General features: G+C 44.4%; 1 long non-coding RNA gene across 3 annotated transcripts in view; it reads right to left on the bottom strand.

The window, feature by feature from the left end:
- Nucleotides 1-595: 595 nt before the first annotated feature.
- The window catches only part of LOC102153580, a 33,305-nt gene continuing 25,278 nt past the window's right edge, over nt 596-8,622 (bottom strand). The window contains exons 4-6 of one of the 3 annotated variants that reach the window (XR_005368741.1): nt 6,128-6,331; nt 2,158-2,295; nt 596-788 (exon numbers count right to left, since the gene is read on the bottom strand). This is a non-coding gene — a long non-coding RNA (uncharacterized LOC102153580). Of the gene's footprint in view, nt 789-2,157; nt 2,296-3,566; nt 4,018-6,127; nt 6,332-8,622 lie in introns of those variants that run through there. The other 2 variants (XR_005368740.1, XR_005368742.1) reach the window with 2 other exon arrangements.

Raw genomic sequence — 8,622 nt, 5'->3', positions numbered from 1 at the left:
CTCGTGTGAAGCCAGTTCTATTGTCCTTCAGAATCTCAGAAGTTGCTGTCATATTCTAGGAGTTGAGGAGACCCTTATGAGAAAGGAACTGGCATTTAGAGTGTGAGCATTGCCATGACCTGGCCGGGCTCCAAACTCTCTCCCGAGTTCTCTCATCTGAATCCTATGGAAAGCCAGGTTGTACTCTTGTTTTATGTAGGGCAAGCCAGAGTGTGAAGGTGAAGTAACTTGCTCAAAGATACACAGTAAATGGATAGCAGAAGTAATGTCTGACCCTGTCTTCCCAACAAGAGAACTTAGTTCTGTTACACCATACTCATAAAGTCAAATGAACATTCATTTATGTTTCCCTTCCCACTCCCAAAAAAGAAGAAGGATGGAAGGCAGGGAGGAAGAGGAGGAGGAAGAGAGGGAGCAAGGAGGGAGGAAGGAAGGAAGGAAAGAAAGGGAAAGCAAGCAAGCAACTCCTTGGATATCTTTTTCAGAAGTGCGCAGATAGAATGTGGTTCGATCAGATCACCTTCAGTAATCTGGCCACATTCTTTGTTAAATATTTATTGAGCAACAACTTGCTGTAGAAACTGTAGTGGTTCAGTTGAGTTTTATTGACTTGTCCCCACCCAGGTCTGTGGTGATGAATAGTGCAAATAAAATGAGCAGTAAGTGGAGAACCCGACTCATTCCACAGACAGGTAAATGAAGGCTTTAGAGAAGTTACTGTAATTTGCTCGTTGCCAGGCTCTGAATCCTTGGTGTTCCAGGAACCAGGCACATGGTCTATTTGGCAGCTGAGAAGCCAACAGGACACAGTAGGTAGTGGAATGTGGGCTACGTACTGAGAACCAACCAACCACCGATCAAATATGGGCCTTGCAACTGGCACACTTGCATTTGATCTTGACTCTTCTTTCAGGAGGGCTCTTAGCTGATCTGGTGTGCCTCCCCCTTCTCCCACGCTGCCCCTGCCCCCTCCTCCTGGTGGAGCAAAGCTCCTGCCGGAATTCTGCAGAGCTGGGATCTCTCACAATTATGTTTCCAGATGAAGCCTCCAAGCTGTTTGGATGACTTTTCTCCACCTCCTTTTACGATGAAGTGACAAAGATGTTTCTGGTTGTTTTGTGTTTTTCCTTTTTTATAAAGTAGCCAAGATAGCAAACCTCCTGCAATCTTGGCTCTGCAATACATTTCCATGCTAATTAATAGCAGCCTCAGTCGGGTGAGTTTTTAGGAAAATAAATTACATAGATTCAGGTGTCTGGTTTTTACCGCCATTAAACTTAACTACCCTGTTTGTGTCTCTTTATTGCTCTTCTTTTATAAAGACCATAAAAAAAGCTACAATACTTCAGCCAGGGGCCAGGAGGAAGCTGCCTTTTCATATTTCTAATAGCTCCAAATAAAATATTTGCCAGCAATCCCAGCCATATGGCTGCAAAAGGTTGTTTAGAGGGGCCCCTTCCCCGCCCCTGATTCTTACAGGCATCAATCCTATTTTCCAATTCCTTTGCTGGATTAAATTTATGAAATACTCAGCCCTCTGGGTGATAAATGTGTTGATTGTGACCATTTCCTCTTTCCAGTTTCCAATTAACATGATTGGTATGGAATGTGCACAGACAGCTAGGTCTCTATACTTTTCATCTTGCAGCTGTGGTAGCTGAGTCAGCAGAGATTTCTGCGACCCCTCCCACTCTCTGGTGGGTTCCCTGCTCACACACCTTTTGGAGTGTTTGACAGTAGCTCAATATTAGTTCCATACATTTGGGGGAAAAATGGATTGAAAATCTGCAGATGCAACTTGTAATCTTTCTTTAAAAAAATCCATTGAGTGCAAGTAATTTTCTATAACATTTTCATACTATGGGCAGTGTCCTATTTGCATAGGAAAATAGACTGAGCTTGTAATCAGGCAGTATTACAAGTGATTGCGATGCTTTTTACAAATGCAAAGTGACGGCAAAGGTAGAGAGCCATAAAGAAATAGAAGGGCTCCAGGGTGTTTGTGAAGAGCTGACTGCCTTTAACTTCTGCATTATTCTAACACCCCAAATCTGAATCCCAAGAAAAGGGTAGAGGATCTAAACAGGGGCCAGTGCCCCTCCTCGTCCTCTCCTCTTTCTTTCCCTCCTCCCATAAACCCTTGGCTATCACTGTCACCTTCTCAGGTCCCAGAGGACACTTTTGTGCTGTGAAGAGAATCCAGGTAGAGGTCTGTGGGGCACCAAGCTTGACTCTCTTCTTGACCTAATTATTTTGGATGGAGAGATTTTCATGCCTCAGTTCTAATTCTGGCATCTACAAAAAGAGAAAAAACAAAACAAAACAAAGCACCTCTCTCAGGTATGAGAAGAAATAATGCAAGCAAAACAGCTGGCACGAAGCAGGTGCACAGCAATGTAGTGGCTAATTGCTGAGACGCCAGCCGGACTGCTTGGGTTCAAGTCACAGTTTCACCTCCTGGCTGTGTAGCCTTGGAAAACTTACATAACTTTTTTTGCTTCTGTTTCTTTCGTCTATTAAATAAGAATATTAATCATAGAACATATTTTATTATTGTGAGATGAAATGTGTTAGAGGCTTACGCCATGCAATACTATGAAAATGTAATTATAACCTAAAGCATTTATCAATAGCTTATTATTACTTCCTCCAACGAATATTTGATGATCATCCTCTATGTGTCAGGTGCCCTCCTAGGTACTTGTCATGGCCCAAAGATGAATTAGAGCCTTCAGATTCAGCTCAGGCACGATACTCGAAAGGGAGCCTTCTGTGCACTTAATCTCTGACCACGTTAGATCCCCTGTCATGACTTCTTATAAAACCAGGGCTTCTTCTTTTCAGCGCCTGTCACTGTTAGACATTTCCTCTGTGTGCTAATTCAATTGCTATTCCGTCTGCTACACCATCAGCCCCATGAGAACAGGAATTCTGGCTGTTTGGCTCAATGACCAATGTTTAGTACAAGGCATGGTTCATGCCAAGAGCTCAGTCATTACTTGTTGAATGTGGAATGGAAGTAGAGTCACCTCCTTTGAAAAAGCTCTTGCATTTTGGCAGAGTGATCAAACGTGTCAAATTCTATGATAAAGTTATACATAAAAGGTGTTGGAGAATCTCAAAAGGCAAAGGACTCCACCCTGGCCATGGAGGAAATCTTCCTAGTTGCAGGGACTTGAAGGGTGAGTAGGAGTTCTTCCGGCTGGCTAAAAGGGGGAAGGCAGGCATCCCAGGCAGATGAGAGAGTAAGTGCTAAGGTGTAGAGACACGGGAGTGTGTTGGGGATTAACGATATGGCTGAAGCTCAGGTAAGTATGGTACAAGGTGGGTTAGGAGACAGAATCTGGTGTAGATAGTCTTGTCTCTTAAGTACATAGCTCAATGCCTTTGCAGATGTTTGCTGTCCAATATTTTTTCATGAATGTCAAATGAAAGGGCCAGTGCTCATATTCAAGGGGAATACAAAGTACTTGGTATAAATAAATAGACACAAATGTTGGTATATTATTTAGCTACATGTTCTGGTTGTGGTAAGAAAGACCAAAAAGAACCATGGTTTACATTTGAGAGACGTTTACTTTTGTCTCCTATGACAACCTGAACATGAATAGGTTAGGGCGGATATAGCAGCTCCTTGGCACTGAGAACCTGGGCTTCTTATATCTCAATGTTCTGTTTTTCCAACACAGCTTCAGTTTCTCTGGGTCCAGGTTGGCTGCTCCAGCTCTCACCCTGCTATCCCCATGTGCTATGGATGGCGAAGAAAAGGAGCTTCTCTTCTCAGTACCCAGGAGCTAGCTTTGAGAGAGGTGGAGGAAGGTAGTCTTGGATTGTGTGACAGTTAATCTCCTGAGTCATGTTGGTAGGGCCACAGAATGCCCAGAAGTCTGATGAATCGTTATTTTGGGGCATGTCTGTGATGGTGTTTCTGGAAGAGATTAGTATTTGTATGGGTGGGCTGAGTAAAGCAGATTGCTCTCCCCAGTGTGGGTGGGCATCATGCAATCCACTGAGAACCTGAAAAGAATAAAAATGTGGAGGAAGTTTGGATTTATCCTCGCTCATTTTCTGACAACATAAGCTAGGATACTGAACTTCTGCCCTTCACGCTCCTGGTTCTCAAGCCTCAGCACGAGACTAGAATCTATACCCTCAGCTTCCCTGGATCTCCAGCTTGTAGATAGCAGATCATGGGACTTCTCAGCCTGTATAATTATATGAGCCAATACCTTATAATACATCTCTTTCTAGATCTCTCTCTGTATCTCTCTCTCTCTCATCTATCTTCTATTTACCATCTCTTATTGGTTCTATTTCTCTGAAGAACCATGACTACAACAAGCTGGGGAACCATTGGACCTGCTAAAATTTTAACAACCATAGAGGAAGTAGAAACAAATATTGATGTGACACTTAGACATCTCTGCTCAGTCAGCTTCTGTACATGTCAGGAACCTGCTAAAATGGGAATTATGATGAGACAGCTGGGCTCCTGGGAGGCTCTGATTCAACTCCCATTCTTCTCCGTGCAGTCAGACTTACTTCAATGAAAAAGAGATATTTCTAGAGAAAAGGGTTAGTGCAACTTATACCTGCTGTTGAGAGAAAGTACTCTGATGTGCATATACCAGTTATGAGAGGTGTTAGGAATCACCTACTACTCTTACAATACAAATGTTTAGAGTGAGCATTTCCTGTATGAATTTGAATTCCTACACTTGCATTATTAATATGCTTTATACTGTAGGAGGGAAATGGGTCAGTTTATAATCAGTTCAGCATGATTTAGGAGCCATGGTGACATGGGGGTCACAGTTTGCCTTATCTGTAGCAGATTCTGAGAGCTTGTAATGCTTCAGATGCCTTTCATGTCACATGGAGGCTGGGGAGGTTGGAAACCACCCAAGTTTTAATTTTAACTAAAAATTAAAGAAATGAAGAGTCTAGAAAGGAGGGGAATCCACTAAATTCTTTCCTTCAGGGTGAGGAAAGGGTGAGACCAGTAGTACTCTGAGGAAGAACCTGAGAACCTCAGACCAGGGGTGGTGATGGTGGCAATTCTGTGAGGTTCCACATCTTTTATCAAATTATTTTTAAGTACATTTTCACTCCCTCCCACCTTTGGGGTGGATTGTACTCTCCTGCTTCACTAACTTTTGCTTAGACAATAGAAAGTGAGCAGATTTAATAAGAGCAGATAATTCAAGTGCTATATAAAGTGCTGGCACAGTTTGGCTCAGTTCCTGGACTCTGGTGATTTGCCCAGAAAGCTCCTGTCCCTTCAACCTGGGCCACAAGATAAGGACAGGTGGAGCAGACCTAAACTCAACTGCAGTCTGGAGCCAAGCTGGCTGCCCAAAGCAGGTCTTCCCAGCAGAGACCAGCTCACATGAGCCAAACTGCAGTTGGCCTGCAGATGCATGAGCATAGGAATAGATGTGTTTGTAAGCTATTGAGTTCTGGACTGTTTTATTATGCAATATCAATGCAGGGATAGCTCACAACTACTGATTTTTATTTGATACTGTTTTCCCATGTGCATCACAAATGAAAGTTATATGATTTCTCATGCATGACATAGTCTACTAAAGATCAGCAGGAGGTATGGTGTGAGGAAGGGCTCCATTCTACATAGTCACCCATGGACTCAGGCTCCTTTCATATTGTGGGTCAATATTGAATTGAATCAGAGCTTGAATCATATTGAATCAGAGCTTCCCAGGAGCCCAGCTGCCTCATGTGCCATCCTTCCCTAAATTCTACACGACTGTCAGCAGATGAGTGAAGAGAGGCTTATGGGTTCTACACACATTCTATTGGCCAAAAGTCAGTCTAGATGCAGCTTATCTAACTGCAAGGGAGACTGAAAAATAGAGTCTGGAGTAAAAATTTGTTTGATGGACAATTAGCTAGTCTTTCTCATATGGGGAATAGAATGAGTGGATGAGTGGATGAATTCCCCATGATTGCATGAAAAATGTGACAGGAGAACAGAACAAAAGTGAGAGGGACTTGAATGACATTGGGGGGACACATTGTGTGGAACAGGAAGTGCCAGAAGATGAGGCAGGAGCAGAAGCAGACCAGGCTCAGGGTTAGACCATGGAGGATGTCATAATTCATGTACCTGGGTGCACACTTATTTCCTCTGTGGTTGTAGAGAGCTGTGCAAGTGTCTTCGTAGGACATGGATGCCTCAGATACGCATTCAGGAGAACTCCCAGTGGAGGCAATGGGTAGGGTGGCTGGAAGCATAGGCCTCTTGGGAGAGGTCAGGGAGGCTGCTGGTTTGGAGAGGCTCCAGCCCTTAACTGGAATTCTGGTTGTTGAGCTGGGGAGAGACCAAAGGCCAGAAAACTTGGGAAAAACAGTTCCCAAATTTGAGCAGTGACAGAGAAACAAGTCTTTGGGTAGAATCCAGGAAGCAAGAATCAGAAAATGAGAATGAAAAGCTAGGAAGTTTTCGTACCACAAATCAGAGCTCAGAAAGGGAGGACTCATCAGTCTCAAATAAAGCAGAGACACATGTGCCTACCTCATGGTGAGTGCTTATCTCTGTGAGGCCCTCCTCCTTGGCTGTGATGTGATTCTGTTTCTCTCCCATATCAGATACCAAGTGTGGCTCCATTAGGCCCTTAGAACATGAAGAGGTCATCTGGACCTTGAGGTCATCTGGACCAGTGCATCTCAAATGTTAGCATGGATCAGAATGACTTGCAATATTGTTAAAGCACAGACTGAAGGCACCCAACCAGTACTTGCTGATTCAATGGGCCCAGGAGGGGCTTGAGAGGGTGCGTATCTAATAAGCTCTGAGGTGATGTTGATACTGCCCAGCCACAGACAACACTGAGACACCTAGAGTAGAGAGAACCACTCCTTGTGTAGCCTAGAAAGCCTAGTCAGAGAGGGAGAAAGACTGGCTATTTTGGAAATGACTCATTCTGGAAACATTTTCTTCTACCCTGCTACCTTACTGTCCCCCCTTTGCCCCTGCTGCCACAGTTTGCATCATGTTCATCTCAGGCTTCAGAGCACCTGCTCACTATCATGAGCCCAGTCTCCTCACATCCTTGTGCTGGGTAGCTACAAGTCTAATTGACTTACCACCAGCCAGATGAGGGAGTAAAGAGAGGGGCTTAAGTAGGATCAGCACACCTTTCTGTTATCATTAAAGAGGAAAATTGGCTTGGAGCAGGGGGATAAAAAACCTATGGCTGCAATCCTGCATAATCTCTACCCTTCATTCAGCTCCAGAGTCACCTCCCAGGGGACTCTTTCCCTGCCAAGTGCCCATTTTACAACCAGCTCTGCCTAGGATGCTTGTGCACTGTCTCTCTACCCTCCTGCCATAGACCCTCTATCAATCAGAGCAGGGGTTGCCTATGTTGCAAAGGTCAAGTTAATGCCTGTGAGTAATCTGAGGGCAAAGCAAAGTTGTACTGTTGTCCTGTCTTCTGCATTTAACACAATGTAAGAATTTTAGTGTACCAGTCAGTATCCAGACAGGAACAGAGAATCCGCGCTCAACAGAGGGATCCATGCTCAATCTAATGCAGGGAACTAATTACAGAGGTGTTGGAAAAGCAGAAAACAGGGAAAAGTGAGGAAACCCAGAGAGATTAACAAGTAGAGAAAGCTGCTACCACCCCTCTGGCTGGAGGACCATGGGTGACAGTGCTGCCAAAGCTCTATAGCTGGCACTGTGCGAGGGAGTATGATCTTTGGAAGAGGAGCCTCTCAAGGATTCAGCCAAAGCTGAGCATATGAGGCTTCCTGGAGGGGGTGAAACCTCTGGAAGGTAGCTGAGGGTCTGGAGAACAGAGTCACCTTGCAGGATCTGGAATGAACAGAAGGGAGCTAGCACTAGAAAAGTGACTAAGGTTAGAGCTGGAATAGGGAAAGAGCCAGAACCACTGATGACAGTTTGCAAGAAGCAGAGTGGGAAAGGCTTCTCCCACTGTCCTACCCAGGTAGTCTGGAGGCAGAACCTGACACAGGGAGCTGTGTACAAATCATACACTAAGAGAAGCTCCCAGGAAAAATCTGTATGGTCAGGGGAGCATAATGGAGAAAGACAGGGATTTAAGCAGGGGTGGGGTTCTGGGTAAGATCTAACTTCAGCGACATACTGCAGGGAGCTTTCGGGTACAAATTGCATCTCAGTATTTTCTCCTGCCTTGAGGCGTTGAGATGAGCTTTTGTACACCCTATTTAAGTCAGTGGTTGGATAAGCATTCCAGAGGGCTATATAACCCGGAGCCAATTCCAAGTGAGGTACGGGGGCAGTCCCACAGAGAAGATAGTAAGCTTGAGCCCCTTATCAGCAGCACCCAGAGGTTTGGAGATGGGAACCCCAGACCTAAAAGGTCCCCCTGCCTCAGGGATCTGAATGATGCACCAATAACGTCTACACCATATTTCCTAACATTACTATTTCCTAACATGATTTTTATTGGTTGACTTTAACTCATGGAGTTAAACATGGAGGGTTTGTTTGCAGAGAAAGGGTGGGAAGGGGGTCAAACCTGAGAACAAACAAACAAATGACAGGTATTAAGTACCCAATAATATCTGCTAAACTGAATTATACTTCCCCACACCTTCTAGACTTTTTGGTGC

This window comes from Canis lupus, chromosome 13, assembly GCF_011100685.1.
Source record: "Canis lupus familiaris isolate Mischka breed German Shepherd chromosome 13, alternate assembly UU_Cfam_GSD_1.0, whole genome shotgun sequence".
Classification (NCBI taxonomy): Eukaryota; Metazoa; Chordata; class Mammalia; order Carnivora; family Canidae; genus Canis; species Canis lupus.
This window is presented reverse-complemented; position numbering and strand designations above follow the sequence as displayed.